This window comes from Euprymna scolopes, chromosome 15, assembly GCF_053919585.1.
Source record: "Euprymna scolopes isolate OS-2025 chromosome 15, ASM5391958v1, whole genome shotgun sequence".
Taxonomy (NCBI): Eukaryota; Metazoa; Mollusca; class Cephalopoda; order Sepiida; family Sepiolidae; genus Euprymna; species Euprymna scolopes.
This window is the reverse complement of record NC_136496.1, coordinates 39917807-39933114: the sequence shown is the minus strand read 5'-3', so window position 1 is coordinate 39933114 and position 15308 is coordinate 39917807.

The following is a 15308-nucleotide window of genomic DNA, read 5'->3' as shown; positions in this document are numbered from 1 at the left end:
ATGCGTAAACTTTAAGTATTTACTTCCAATCTGCTCAATACGTAGGTAGAGCTAGTTAGTAAGTGATTAAATGTATATGGTGATTAAGCTACACTGAATATTCGGCGTTTCATCCAGTCTAGGATTCTTCAGGCTTATGCGCATAAGAATCCTAGAGCGGATAGAACGCCGAATATTCAGTGTAGCTTAATCGCCATATGCATTTTATAACTTACTATATATATATATATATATATATATATATATATATATATATATATATATATACGACGGCGAGATAGCTGACAAATAAATAGTACGTGTCTTACATTCAGATTAGGTACGACCTGAAAAAACACGAAAAGCTATAACCAATTAAATTTGACCTTGATTCCAAAACCAATAGCAAATTTGGACAAAAGCCAAAACTAAATATAAAAGAATTTAAAAAATAGTGGAAAGAATCATTGATTGAATCATAAAAATGAATGTACTTTTCTTTTCATCGTTACTGAAGTCAATGGAGACGAAATAACTAAACATTTACGTTCTAAAGACATTTTCGGTAATGGCATTTTGTCAACGTGTTTATTTCTTTTCTTTTTCAATAAATAGTTGAAAGATCATCTCACATATGAAAATAAAGTACAACAAATAAAACTTGGCTAAATTGCATTTATACATAAATATATCATTTTTGTTGAATATTATATCATTTTCCCTCTCTTCTATGAAAAATTGTATGATGTATATATATATATATATATATATATGCATATATATATATCATAATTTAGTAATTCTAATTTTATTTTGTGAAATAGTTAAATCTCTAATCTTTATTATATACAAGACAAAGAATACAATTAAAAAAAAGTATATCTCCTTAACCTATAAGTTTCCTTCTCAGAGGAAAAATATTACAAATATTATAATGGTTTATACCATATTTGCTAAATGCAATAAACATAGAAAATTATAATTAAAAGTTTAAATCATTTATAATATTTTCTAATATTTTTCCGTCTGAGGAGATGGGTAAACATCGAAAACCTATGGGGTAAAGATATACTTATTGAAATGCATTCTTTGTCTTGCCTATAAAAATCCTAGATTTCAAATTTAACCATTTCACATCATAAAATTTAAATTACTATTTAATAATTTAATTGCTCTATCTGGTATATTGAGCAAATTTCATTTAGCTGGGATTGTCTTTATAAAATATTACAGCCAATAATATTTTGTAAGACCGATAATCACTCGATGTGCATATATATATATATATAAATATATATATATATATATATATATATATATATATATAACTACGTAATTTACTCACATAAAATCAATATACAAAAGTATTGATTTATACGTAAACTTTAAGTATTTACTTCAAAACTGCTCAATACGTAGGTAGAGCTAGTTAGTAAGTTATAAAATGTATATGGCGATGAAACTACACTGAATATTCCGCGTTCCATCCAATCTAGGACTCTTCAGGCTTATGCTTTATATATATATATATATATATATATATGATTGCAAACGTCTTGTCAGACGAGTGCCACTCCCGCAGACACTTAATGTCCATGAGCCCAGAAATGACTTTTTTTTTCTTAGTTCTACTTGTGAATTCACACGCTCACGCAGGCATGATACTGAAGACGGTCATTGAGATCAATTATTACATGTGTCCAGCATTCCAAGCCTCCATGCGTCATAACTTATCCATCGCGAAGGGGCGAAAGGGGCGAATATATATATATATATATATATATATATATATATATATGTATGTATGTATGTATACATATATATATATATTTATATATATATATATATTGGTATGTAACAGATGTATAAACAAATTCTATATAGTCAGCACGTGATTCCATCAACACACATTCAGCGTTTATTAAGACGTTTAACTAGTTATTTCTTGCGGGGATAAACTACCATTGACAAATTATTAAATGGTTTCGTCCTGTTCGAAATTATTAGTGATTAGACGATGTGATTTTTAGAGTTTAAAATGTTAACTATTCTATCCGTCTACCTGGATATCGTGGTATTCGTACTGATTAAACTGTGTTGTTTTCTATTATAACCTTACTCCGCACCTTTAATTCTCACCAGAAAAATTATGATCCTTTATGCATAAACAACGCCTTAAGATTTCCTCGGAGGTTTTCAATGTTATCGGAAAAATGTTCTAGTCACTTACGTGAAAGTAATTTTATTCTTATATCATTCGAGCTTTATTTTAGTCTATGTCACTTCTGCTTGTCTATAATAAAACTGAAAGCCAGCTTTTTAAAACCACTCGGAAAACTAGTATGAAAAAGCACCCAACATAACCGGATATTACACCAAGTATTAAAATAATACGCGTAACTTCAGTGATGTGAAACTTTGCTTTGATTTCATTGATCTTTTCGTTTATAATTTGTTAAGTCGAGCGTTTGAATAAATTATCACGAATCTGTACTATTTAGTGCTGTTGGCAAACCGGATCTTTTAAAGATATTAAAAAAGTTGCGTTGCATGGATTATCAACGGGTTTTCATTTTATATGATTTTAATTATTTTAAAAAAGCATATTTTATTTTATGAATAAAAGCTTTAGAATATAAAATTTTTGTTCCCATTTGCAGTGATTTTGTTTATATTATCCAAAGTATAAAATTTAAACAGTTAAAATGCAAAACACGGTTAACACATTTACATTGTTAAAATTTACGGAGACGTTGCAAAACGTTGTTGTTGAGGTGTTTGTAGACATAACGTTATTGGGGCATTATCTCCTAATGTTGAAAAATGTGATTCGCGTAAGAAATACGGAATAGTTAATACAAGTGTACTTGTAAATAATAAAAAAAATAACATATAAAATTTGCATAAAATTCATAATTTATATAATATAACATAAAATTCACATAATCTATATAAATAGAATGTGTAAATATTTAACAGATTAAGTCTTAAACTATGACCTTCACCTTCACCGAGGTGAACGATTTATATGACATTCACCGAGGTGCGCGACTTGACACACAAAAATAAACTGCCTCTTAATCACCTGCTAACGCACGCGTCACTGTAACGTCCAATGACAACAACAACAACAACCGTTTCACTCGACCTGCCTTTATACCACTATCTCAATCCCTTCTCTTGCGCATGCGCCTGTAGATTTCTGACAACCTCGAGATTCCGCTTATGAAAACCCAAGTTTTGTTGTCGCGCATGCCTATACAAGGCACAAACACGAGGGCGTTTGTTGTGTTGGTAAGTACTACATAAACTACTGGCCGCATTACACTTAAATTAATAGGAAATAGTAATCATAAACCAAGGTCGGTTTATAACGAGTAGAATCCTTGTTTACATGGATGAATAACGCGTACAGACAAATATCGTCAAGTTGAAATGCTAAATGTTTATTTCAACTGGTTACCATAGTTTTATTTTTTCTGCGCATGCTCAAGTTCAATATATTTCTTCAAGTCTTTTAATATTAAGACCTTATTATCATTCGCTCGATAACCGTAGAGAACGCGATGTGAACGCTAAATGTTTTGATTTCGATACTCGATGAAAACACGAAGTCAATTAAAAAAAATTGAAATCATGTCTTTGCATCATTAAATACGAAATTTATATGAATGTATATATATCTTAACGTATTTTGCGGAAATGCAAAATGCTTATTTTGAGTCTTGGATAATATAACTTGTTTTTAATTTCTGGCAGATTTTTTTTACAATTGTTTAAGACGATAAATATTTTCTGAAAACAATTATTAGTTTTCTGGAAACTCTTACGACCGAAGACAATTTTTTTTTAATTCATAATTTTCTTAAAAAATCTTGCACGACAGTGGGCAAATGTCAAGTACATATTATGATGGAAAAATATCATATAGGGTTAATATTAGGTACCTGCGTTTTTTGTCTATTTTTCCTTTTTTCTAGTAATACGTAGATATTGCTTGAAATTCAAAAATTTCTAGTAATACGTAAATATTGCTTGAAATTCAAAAATTGAAAATATGTATAGTTTAGCCTAACTTATATATATATATATATATATATATATATATATATATATATGTGTGTGTGTGTGTGTGTGTGTGTGTTTGTGTGTGTGTTATTATTCTTTAAATTATTTAACATGTTCTCTTTATATAATTTTGTTTTTTCTAAATAACGTTTACTTTATTTTAAATTTTTTTTTCGCTAGATAATTTGTCTTTTACTTTAAATAACTCTTTTCTATTTCTTTAAATAAATTTTCGTATCTTTTTTGTAAAGAAATAAGAATTTATGAACTGCAGACAGTAAATTAAATACACGAATACACATCCATATTTCTTTACGTTTTTATTAATTTTTCGATTAGACAAAGGAAATATTAGTTTCAACCCAACATTCTAATGTTTTTGAATGTTGGTTTTTCTATTGTTTTTTTTTCAAGAAAATAATCTTTACACATTTCCTGAATTCAAATAAATGTAAGATAATTATGATAACGAAAAATAGAGGTTCGTTTTATTGCAAAATATAAATTCACTAACCATTAAATTTTGAGAAAACTGGGGTTTTTTTTTTCAAATTTTGCAATTTTCGTAAGAAAGTTAAGATTTTATTGGTTGTTAATGAATAAATGACTAGAATTCTCCACAATCGACAACTAAATCCAATGAATAAAGTTCATACATTTCTTAAGGAAATCTTGCACAAGAGGAGACACATTTCGTAGTATAGATTTTGATAGAAAGTTTACTGGGACTAATGTCAGCTTATGATTTGTTTTCTTTCTTCTTTTTTCAAGTAATACGTAAATATTGCTCGAGATTCTAAAAATGAAAATATTTGTCTATCCTAACTTTAATATTATGTTATTAATCTTACAGTAATCTATCCTTTATCGGATATTTCAACAAACTTTTGAAACATTTGTATCTCTTTCTTCCCAGTATAAATTTAAAGTTAAAATTTTATAGCTAAACAGGTCAATTGGTTTATGTACTTAATATTTTAAAGATATGATAAAATAAATCCTGTCAATTCTCTTCGACATTTCATATTGAAATATTATACAAGGAGATTAATTTCCGTGAATACAATTTTCATAACAATGCGAGAAAAAACAAAAACTAAAAACATATTCACCAACGAAACCCATCTCAGGAAAATCGGTAGAAGTGCCAAGCAACAGTTGCCAAGTCATTACAATATTGTAAGTATGCTTTTATTTTTTACATCGTATTCCGAAAGCATCCTACACAAGAACTTAACATTATTAATATTTATTTATGATATTACGATAAGTTACTTTAGAATGATAAAAAAGATTAGCCGAACAAAACGTCATGCTTTACAATAAGTTGTTTAACTATAAAACAAAATGCTACTGTCTTTGAGAACCGTACGTATGAACCGGTCACAAGTTTTTTTCTTTCCATTAAAAATGTGTTTTGAAAATTCGGCACTTCTGCAATACTGCTTAGTAATCATATGTTTGGATTTGAGTTGGCATAGTATTATTATGAGGATACATTTATTAGATGATCAGTCTGCAGCACTTTTACTCGAATCACCTCTTTTCCATTGGCAATGGTTCAATAACATTGAATATAGATCTTCAACTGCACAAATTACGATGTAGTCAGACAGTAAATTCAGTCGGTGACCTGATGACTAATGCTTGCCAGATATTGCTAAAAATTTCCACAATGTTGGATTAACGTACGAAAGAGTAATCTTGTCTTCTAAAAATGATAGTATTAAAATAGTAAATTATAATATTTTGCAAGAGTTATCAAGCTATTCTATTGGCAGTAGAATTTCCTGTAAAATTCACTGATATTGAAAAAAAATAGCACCAGTTATATTATTACGAATCTGGATCATCCTCAACTACTTAATGGTACACGCTTAAAACTAATGTTCTGGAAGTCATTATATTAACTGGATAGTTTAAGTGTGAAACTGTGTTAATATTACAGATTGCTGTTATCCATTCGGACTTGCCATTTTAGTTCAAGCGTTTACAACTTCCAATAAAAATTAGTTTTGCCATATATATTATTTAATTGGAATTCATTATTGAGATAAGTATTATTTTATCAATTTATTTATTGCGGACTATTATCCTCATCTTTCTTAGTTGTTTCACCAACTATTCCTCTAGTCTTCGTAAGATGATCAAAATCCAACCTTAAAAATAGCCCTTCAGGGCCCGTGGCGCAGTGAACAGATACGTTGAATCTCTACGGTTACAGATGAGAATTGTCTGAAGATAGCGATTTCAATCCTACCCAAAGCCGACCAGAGGCTTACTTGGCCAAAACGTGGTGAGACATCAACTATGGATGGCAGTAATTGCTGAGAATGCAGTTAGGAGATTCGGAGTTCCTATCCCGTCGCGGTTACCACCTGACGAAAGCCAGAAGAATAGTTGGCCGAAACGTCGTGAAACAACAACTAAGAACTATGAGGATAATAGTCAACCAATAAATAAATTGTTTTGCCATGTCTATGAATAAAGTTCAAGGACAAAACCTCAGAGTTTTTTAACTTTATCTCGAGACACATTGCTATTCTCATGACTAGTTGTATGTTGGTTATTTACACATTAGAAGTTCTGAAAACCCCTACATTAACACACCTGGTAGATATCACACCCTAAATGCTGTTAATGTAGATTCTTTTAATTATTAATGTTACAGATACATTTAACAGTGTTTGGATATGCACTGTTGGAAACTAATTTTTTATCGTTTCATTAACAAAACAGATTACTCATGTTATATTTATATACATTAAATAGTTAAAATACAAGGAGATTTTATAATGTACAGATATGCACTAAGTTATATAATAATAACTGGAATTCTTACATCATGTGTGAAATAAGGAGTATTAGAAGATAACATATTAAACTAGAACAAAGAATTAAGTTGGTTGGTTGGTTGGTTGTTTTTTACGGCATATCAGCCAGAATGAAGGTAAAACGAGAATTAGGAAAGAACAGCAGGAAAAAACTAGATGATAAAAAAGGAAGAAAAAAATGAAAGAAAAAGGAGAAAATGAAAATAAATTTTCTATGTAAAAAAATCATAAAAACAATATAGAAAATATAAGCATCGTAAAAAGTATAACAAAACGATTATTTTATTAATTTCATGTTCTATTTTAATCATATGTATTTTAAGGTTGTTTTGGTTGTTTTTGTTTTACGGCATATTAACCCCTTTCGGGTTATTTAATGCCGAATCAAAAGATTTTGAAGAACAATTTTTTAATAGAATATATTTGTTGTTTTCAAGTCGGTTTCTATTTAACCCATAGTTGGGACCCTAACAGGTACTACCACTCCGGGTCAGAGTGGACCTGAGAGCAATGGCAATTAAATGGTGGCTCCACACTCCCCAAAGTCCGCAAGCTAGGGCCTCAACATTGGATATAGTTTAAGGTTATATCCAGGACCAAAGAATTAGGCCTACGTGCGAGACTTTTATAAAATAAAAGGCACCTACTGCAGCTACTTCATAGAGGGTGTGGAAAAAGAAGCCATTATGAACTTATGCTTCGTTTAAGAATTTGATACCGATGTATTGAGGGCAGAATATTTAGATATATCAAACACAATCGTGCAACATCGGGCACTTTAGCTAGTATTACATAGAATAATTTACATAATGCTCAGTCGAATAAACTACTTTACTTAGCTCTCAAAGTTTAAGAAAAGATTTGTGACTTTTTTATCCCATTTTAATATCGTGTAGCATATGTGTTTTGTTATCATGTTTTTATAAATTCTCTAATATAGTTAACAGTACAGCAAAAAGCAAATCCAATAACAACATATCATTTACATAAACACAAATAAAATGAAGTATAAAAACATGGAAAGATTTGTAATAGTGTGTTTCACTGTCAAAATAATTACTACAAATCGTTTACACGTTATAATGTTTTGTAATATTTTTTAGTTTAGTAGTTCTATTTGAAGCATTTAAATTGTTACAAGTCATGGCTGGCTCGATAGAGAATGTTATGCTAATGTAGTTTATATACATTCTTGTGTGTTTTTCGTTTTTGTTTACGATTTTAACAGTGTTACATGTTCTAAATTTCTGCAGAAGATTCATTTTCGGATTACAAAAATAATATTATTGGATTCAAATTCGGGTAAATAATAGACCCAAGATTATTCTCTATATAGCAAAAAAAATAAAAAACTCACGATGTGCCTGCAACCATACATTGTTTTTACATATTTAAAAACATTCTAAACAGACTAATCTGTCTCTCTTTAACGTAAATATGTGTAGAGATGTGGTACACTGGAATAACACCAAGATTTTCCTAATCAAAAGTGTTGCTTTTATAGGGCAGATTGACGATTTTATCTTTGTTTCCAAGGTCGAATGGATTAGTAGAATGGAACCGGATGCGGATAGGTGTAAAGAGCTGCTGGCAAGATGCAATCAGTGTTTCCATCGCTGGATTTTTAATAGGGAATCACTGACTCGTGTAGACAATCTCCAAGGGAATGCTTTCCGGCGATCGCAATATGATTCTGTATTCGTTCCAAAAATATAAAATGTGCTTTCATGTGTGAATTGTCAAATACACTTATCTTTTACAAATGTACACAGGTTTTCAATTTGCTGTATACATACATATATATGTGTGTGTGTGTGTGTGTGTGTGTGTGTGCGTGTGTGTGTGTGTGCTTTAATTTGTTTGCTATAGTATTGTATGGATTCGATTATTTATACAGAAAAGTATTTTACTGAAATGCATGCTGGAAATAAGTTTTCCTTCACGATGCTTCTATATAAGAAGCGACATATTTTTTTCAAAATATAATTAACTATAGACACGGTATTACCATGTTACGACATATCAGTGTAGCTGAATCTAGCGAGATTCGAAACTATAATATATACTGTGAGAAAAAGACGTCTCTAATTCAAGTGTATATATATGTATATATATGTGTGTGTGTGTGTGTGTGTATGTGTGTGTATGTTTATTGGAAATACATGCTTGTTTAATTATATTTCATCCTTTCTTCATATCAAACTTTTTGTATATGAAGATACATATATGTTAAAGTAACAGAGCATATACATTAAAGAAAAAAGTTTATATTCTAAAAGTTAAGATGTATTACGATTTATTTATTTCACAATGTTAAAATATTCATTTTTTTTTTACAGAAGCCGTTTCGTAGCGCATATGTTTTATGTAAATTTTAGAATGTTTTCTGCCCATATTCATTAGAAATATAAGAACTCATTAACTTTCAAAACAATAAAAAGAATATAGTCATGATTCCATAAATCTTAAAAGATAGGAAGAATAATTGCAAATGTGTTTTATGATATTTATTCTATACTTGAATTGTGTGTCTATATATACAGGGTGACCCCCCCCCCCCAAAAAAAGCAAAAGCTAAATGGAGGCCATCTAGAACTTATGCTGTAGAATGGAGAAAAAAGGCCAAATACCCTAGTGTTTTGATGTGATGTTTTGAATATAATAAACTAGTTATGACCAAATTTCATATATATATATTACATGTAGAATGTTCTTACTTGCATCGGAATATCAAGTGGTATTTCTGTCTGTCCAGCTGACCTGCTAACACAAGGACATTTTATATGTAATATAGTATATATATGTATAACTGTACATATATATATATATACACACATATATATATAATCTTACAAATGCAAGCACATTTATTAGAATATGTAAATATGCAAAATTACCGTAATATTGCGTCATTTGCTTTCCTTATAAATATGAACACTGTATAGGATCTTATTATAAATATGTAAATTATACACGTAGCAGGATGTACAAATATGTCAGGTTGAAAGAGCAAGATGACTTTTGTCCGGCGTTTTAATCCAGCGAATGATAGTAATATTTAGCAAGATTCATTAGTCTGATAATATCAAATATCTATGTTAAAGAGTGAATAAAATAATTCATTTGTATTCATATATATTTTTAATGAGCCGATTATGATATCACATGATAGTAGTTAGTCTGAGAAAATCATTACTAAAATGAAATACAAACATATTTTGAAATATATTCTAATGTATCATAATACATTGTGTTTTATTGATTTGCGAATTACTTCAACAGTGCCCAATACATGAGTACAGCTGTATGGTTATATGAAGTAATACTTTTTATAAGTAAGATACACAGAAATGTTTGTCTTACTCACCCTGAAGAAATTCGACATATAAAGGAGTGGGTTGTTTCGTCATCTCAGTTAAGCTGGTAATGTCGCTTCGTGTATCTATAATTTTGTCAAACGTTACCATTTATGATCGAATCCATCAGTCATGAACCAATGATTTTTGGTATGGGCCAATACCGTTTGTTGATTAATTTAAACCGTTTATTGAATGTGTCGTTATAAAATATGCAGCATTGGCTGAGGAAATTTTACATTTCCATTAAATGCATAAGCCACGTCCGGCCGGTTAATCATTATAGGCAATGTTTTATATCTTTATGCTGGTTTAATCGGACCATATTCGAAACAGAGAATTGCGTAGGGATTTGATATAAGCATTTTCGCTCTATCCAGGAATACATTTTGTTGCCGCAAATAATTTTAGATTATTGGTGAATTCGCTAATATGCAAATGTTCCATTGCAACCCTACTGAGAAGCGAACTGCAGAATAGTCAGATAACAGAAGATTTCCACGGATATTTTTGGAGTTCCTCTGACATCTTCCCATCTTAAACAGAATACACTTCTGCAAAAATACGTAATTCCCTTTGAATCCTAGAATACCAAGTAATATAAGCAATTTTAAATATCTACAAATAAACAAATATAATATGACATTAATTATTGGGAAGACAGTAGAAACATCGAACAAGGAATCATGCACTAGTGTACCTTATTATGATTTTCTATGAGTAAGTATCACGTTATATCCCTATGAAAATGATAAAAATGATGAAAATTGTTTGATGCAACGGAGTAGATTTTCTCTGCTATTATATACGAGGTGCCTTCAATAATTTTCCGAACCTTTTTCCTGTGAGCACTTTTATTGGTAGTACACACATGAAAGTCTACTTCCGTTCGAAGTAATTTCCTCTGGCAAATATGTACTTGTTGTATCGTTCCAACAGCTTCTGGAAACCACTCTTGTATGAGCCTGTCAATGACCGTTGTTACAGCCTCTTTTGTCTCCTGCATTGTCTCATAATGACAGCCTCTAAGGTTTTCCTTTAGCTTAGGGAATAAGCAAAAGTCACACGGAGCAAGTCTAGACAATATGGAGGGTGATAAACTGTCTTGCTGCCAATCTTGGTCAAATAGTCTTTGAAAAGGATTGAGGTTTGAACTGGTACATTCGCGCAAATCTTCCGCATTTTCATTTTCTAGCGAATAACCGTGTATACAGTTCCCACACTGATATGGAACTGTGAACTGATTGTCTCTATAGACACACGACAGTCGTTATCCATGGAATTCAGTATTTAGTAAATCAACTGTGTTCTGACTTCCTTACTCTTCCTACACCTCTTAGCATTTTCTTATTTATCTCTGAATATCTGATGCTCAATTTATGCAAGATGGTCCAAAAGCAGGTAGAAGCATTACATACGTTTCTTTGGCATTTTGTCTAAGTTTTAAACAGAATCTTATTGCATCTTATTGCATATCGTTCTTCTAAAAAATGTCTTCAGGTACGGATTGCATTTATGCAATTCACTAGCTGTGACAATCAGATTTTAGTCAGATTTTAGTAAGTAAAGTGTATTCTAATTGCAGCTGTAGCCGTTGCTTTGAACCTGAAATAATAAAAATTGGTCAGTCATCTCATAAGATATATAGCAATATCGTACTTAATTTTCAAATGTCTACAATAATTTTAAATGCCTGTAAAAAGTCTGGAAACTTATTTAAGGCATTTCATAAGAGGAATTTTTTCTGTGTGTAAGTTCATTCCCTATGGATTCGAAAACGGTCGATAAGACTTTTCTGAAATTTCACACAAATGTACATTATATTTATATATGTATATAGAGAGATGTAGTTCTATATTTGTATATGTATATAGAGAGATGTAGTTCTATATTTATATATGTATATAGAGAGGTGTAGTTCTATATTTATATATGTATATAGAGAGATGTAGTTCTATATTTATATATGTATATAGAGAGGTGTAGTTCTATATTTATATATGTATATAGAGAGATGTAGTTCTATATTTATATATGTATATAGAGAGGTGTAGTTCTATATTTATATATGTATATAGAGAGGTGTAGTTCTATATTTATATATGTATATAGAGAGATGTTGACTCAGTGTTGAGTAGTAAGGAACGTAACACATGTTCGAACTTTGTTTGCACAAAGACAGAAACTGCAAAAACGCTGCGGTAAGATCCAGAAAATTAGATGCGAGGAAACATGAGGTAGCGACTAAGAACCATACGCAGAAAATTACGACGACTCAAAGACTCACCTCAAAGGCCAAAGAAAACCTCATTATGAAAGTTAAGTAACTTCACAAAATCAAACATTCAATCGAAGTGATGATGACTTGGTTAAGGTTCAGGCTATTTGCTCAAAGAATCTGACAAGAAATATCTAGCGCATAGTCCACACGGAATGATTGAGGGGTAGACTTAGATAGCCAAATTTGTCAGTTTTAAACATAATACATTTCTGTAAAAAAAAGTTGGACTCCTAGAATAGCAAGTAAAAAATATTCAATTTAAAATATCTACTAATAAATTAATTTCAAGGTTATGAGGGGTTTATGAAGCATAAAAACTATGTTGTCGTTTTTACATTTAATATTTTTTATCTTTCAAGCGGTCTTCCAGTCTTGTTCATAAAATGTAGGGAAATAAAATTGAAAGACTTTTCATGTTTAACCTTGCAATCAAGTAATCAAATAATCAAGTAGCATACGTAGGTATTTTAACATTACCAATAAACTAATATAATCTGACATTGATTAAATAGAAGGCAACAGGAACATCGAACTAATTATTATGCACTAGTGGACATAAACAGCTTATTCTCCATGAGTAACTTATCTTAGATTTAAAAAAAAACATGCAAAAGAAAAAAATCCTTAACAATTATGAAACACTTTTATTATGCTCACACGGGAATTTTTTTTTACATTTAAATTTTTTATTTTTAAATACTCAAACTTTAAAAAAATGTGTTATTAAAAACAACTTACTTTATATAAAACTAAACACGGTTACATAATTATATTATCCAAATATATGGTTGATTAGGAAGATTCATTTTTGGTATTTATAATTTAAATAGAATTCTGGGCATATGGCCCCCAGGGCTCGTGCGTATATGACGTAAAGTTAGAAGTCTTATTTTCTTTAAATTGCACCAATAAAATTGTGATGTGTACCGACAATAACTCCTCAAATGTTGCCTTCCAAATCGCCTATTGTGTCTAGTTTATCATCGTAAGCATGAGACTTTATATATCCACTAAAACATGTAATCCAATGGGGTTAACTCGCACGTATTAAGTGGCCTGCTAACAGTCTAATTTCTTCAAATTATTCGTTCATCAAATGTTTCTCTCAATAAATTGATTGAATCATTCGCAATTTTTAAATTTTGCTTGGCTGTCAGTCTCTTTAAGATAAATTACCAAATCAAGCTGAATAAAAAATAACCGATAGTTGCCCAATCTACAATTAAAGAAATAGAATTGAAAGTCTGATGCCCTCTCCCTTTCTATCTCTTTTCTGCCTCTCTTTCTCTCTCTCCTATCTCTCGTTATCCCCCTTCTCTCTCTTTATATATATATATATATATATATATATATATATATATATATATATATATATATATACAATGGTTGTATATTTTTTAGTTTACTAGATGTATATGCACTGAAACTTGTGTTTATAAAAAAGTGGCTGATTTTTTTAGTGTACTTACATGTCTACATATTTTATACGAATTTCATACATATTTCATTAATGTATCTTTTTAGAGAGACCAAACATACTTCTGAATACGAAATGCAAAACTAATTCCATTAATACAAATATTTTTCCTATTTTGCTAAAAACTAAAAGAACAACAATGAATAAATGTAGGGGAGAAACTGGTAAGATTACAGAGGAGATGGGCATAATCACGTTAACATACCGCTTTTCACCAGATTACTGAAGAGAAGCAACGTGTTGTCTGGTCATTATTAAAATGAGTGACCATCTAGAGACTCCATCAATTGCATCTGCTCTCCGATTATCTCGGCATTATCTCCAGTCAGTCTGTGACCTCTCCTTGCCGATTCATGAAAGCGGTGTGGTTGCGGATTGCGAAACCCTTGCCTCACAATTGCACGGGTAGCTACCTTAATAAAGGTGTATATTATCTATTGAGACTGTACAGAGATATCACATGCAGCGATTAAAATTTTTTTCATGAAAATATCACACCGCGTAGTATGCCACGCATATCAACAGCTGCATACCACTACATATATTAAACACACAGTATAGTTTATAATCACATGCTCATAGACACGCGCATGCGCAATATACTTTTGTTATACTTTAATCCGAACTTATATACGTACACTCAGATATACAGACATATATCAATATACAAATTCACATGCATGTAAATATCCATACATACGTCGCATGCATATGAATAACGCTACATCCAGATATAGATACATCTCCCTCTCTCTCTCTCTCTCTCTCTCTCTCTGTCTCTCTCTCTACGTATATCACAAATTAACATATACACCCCTATACTTATAATTCACGTGGCATTATTTATATATATATGTGTGTGTGTGTATGTGTGTATGTGTGTGTGTGTGTGTGTGAAATAAGAGGCCTGTTACATTTAACTCTTTAATGCGAGTTTTTTTTAAACTTTATAAAATGAACGAATGTTTATTTTATAAAGAGAGAGATATATTTCGGAGATATACATTCCTTTTTCAATCTGTTTATATAAATATATATTTTTTCCTCTTATTCTTCGTCATGATGTTTAATGGAAGAATTTTAAGTTAAGTCACCTTGATGTTAGCTGTCTTTTTTCTGTAGCCGGATAATTACGTGTGGTCGCGCGTGATTTGAAAGTCTGGGTAGGTTTATCCATTAAAGGCGTTGAGTGAAATTTGAAAATCAAATAAGAGACGTGTTACATTTAACACTTTAAAGCCAAATAGCAACGCGATTTTTTTTTGAAACTTTATAAAATAAACGAATGTTTATTTTTAAAGAGAGAGATATAT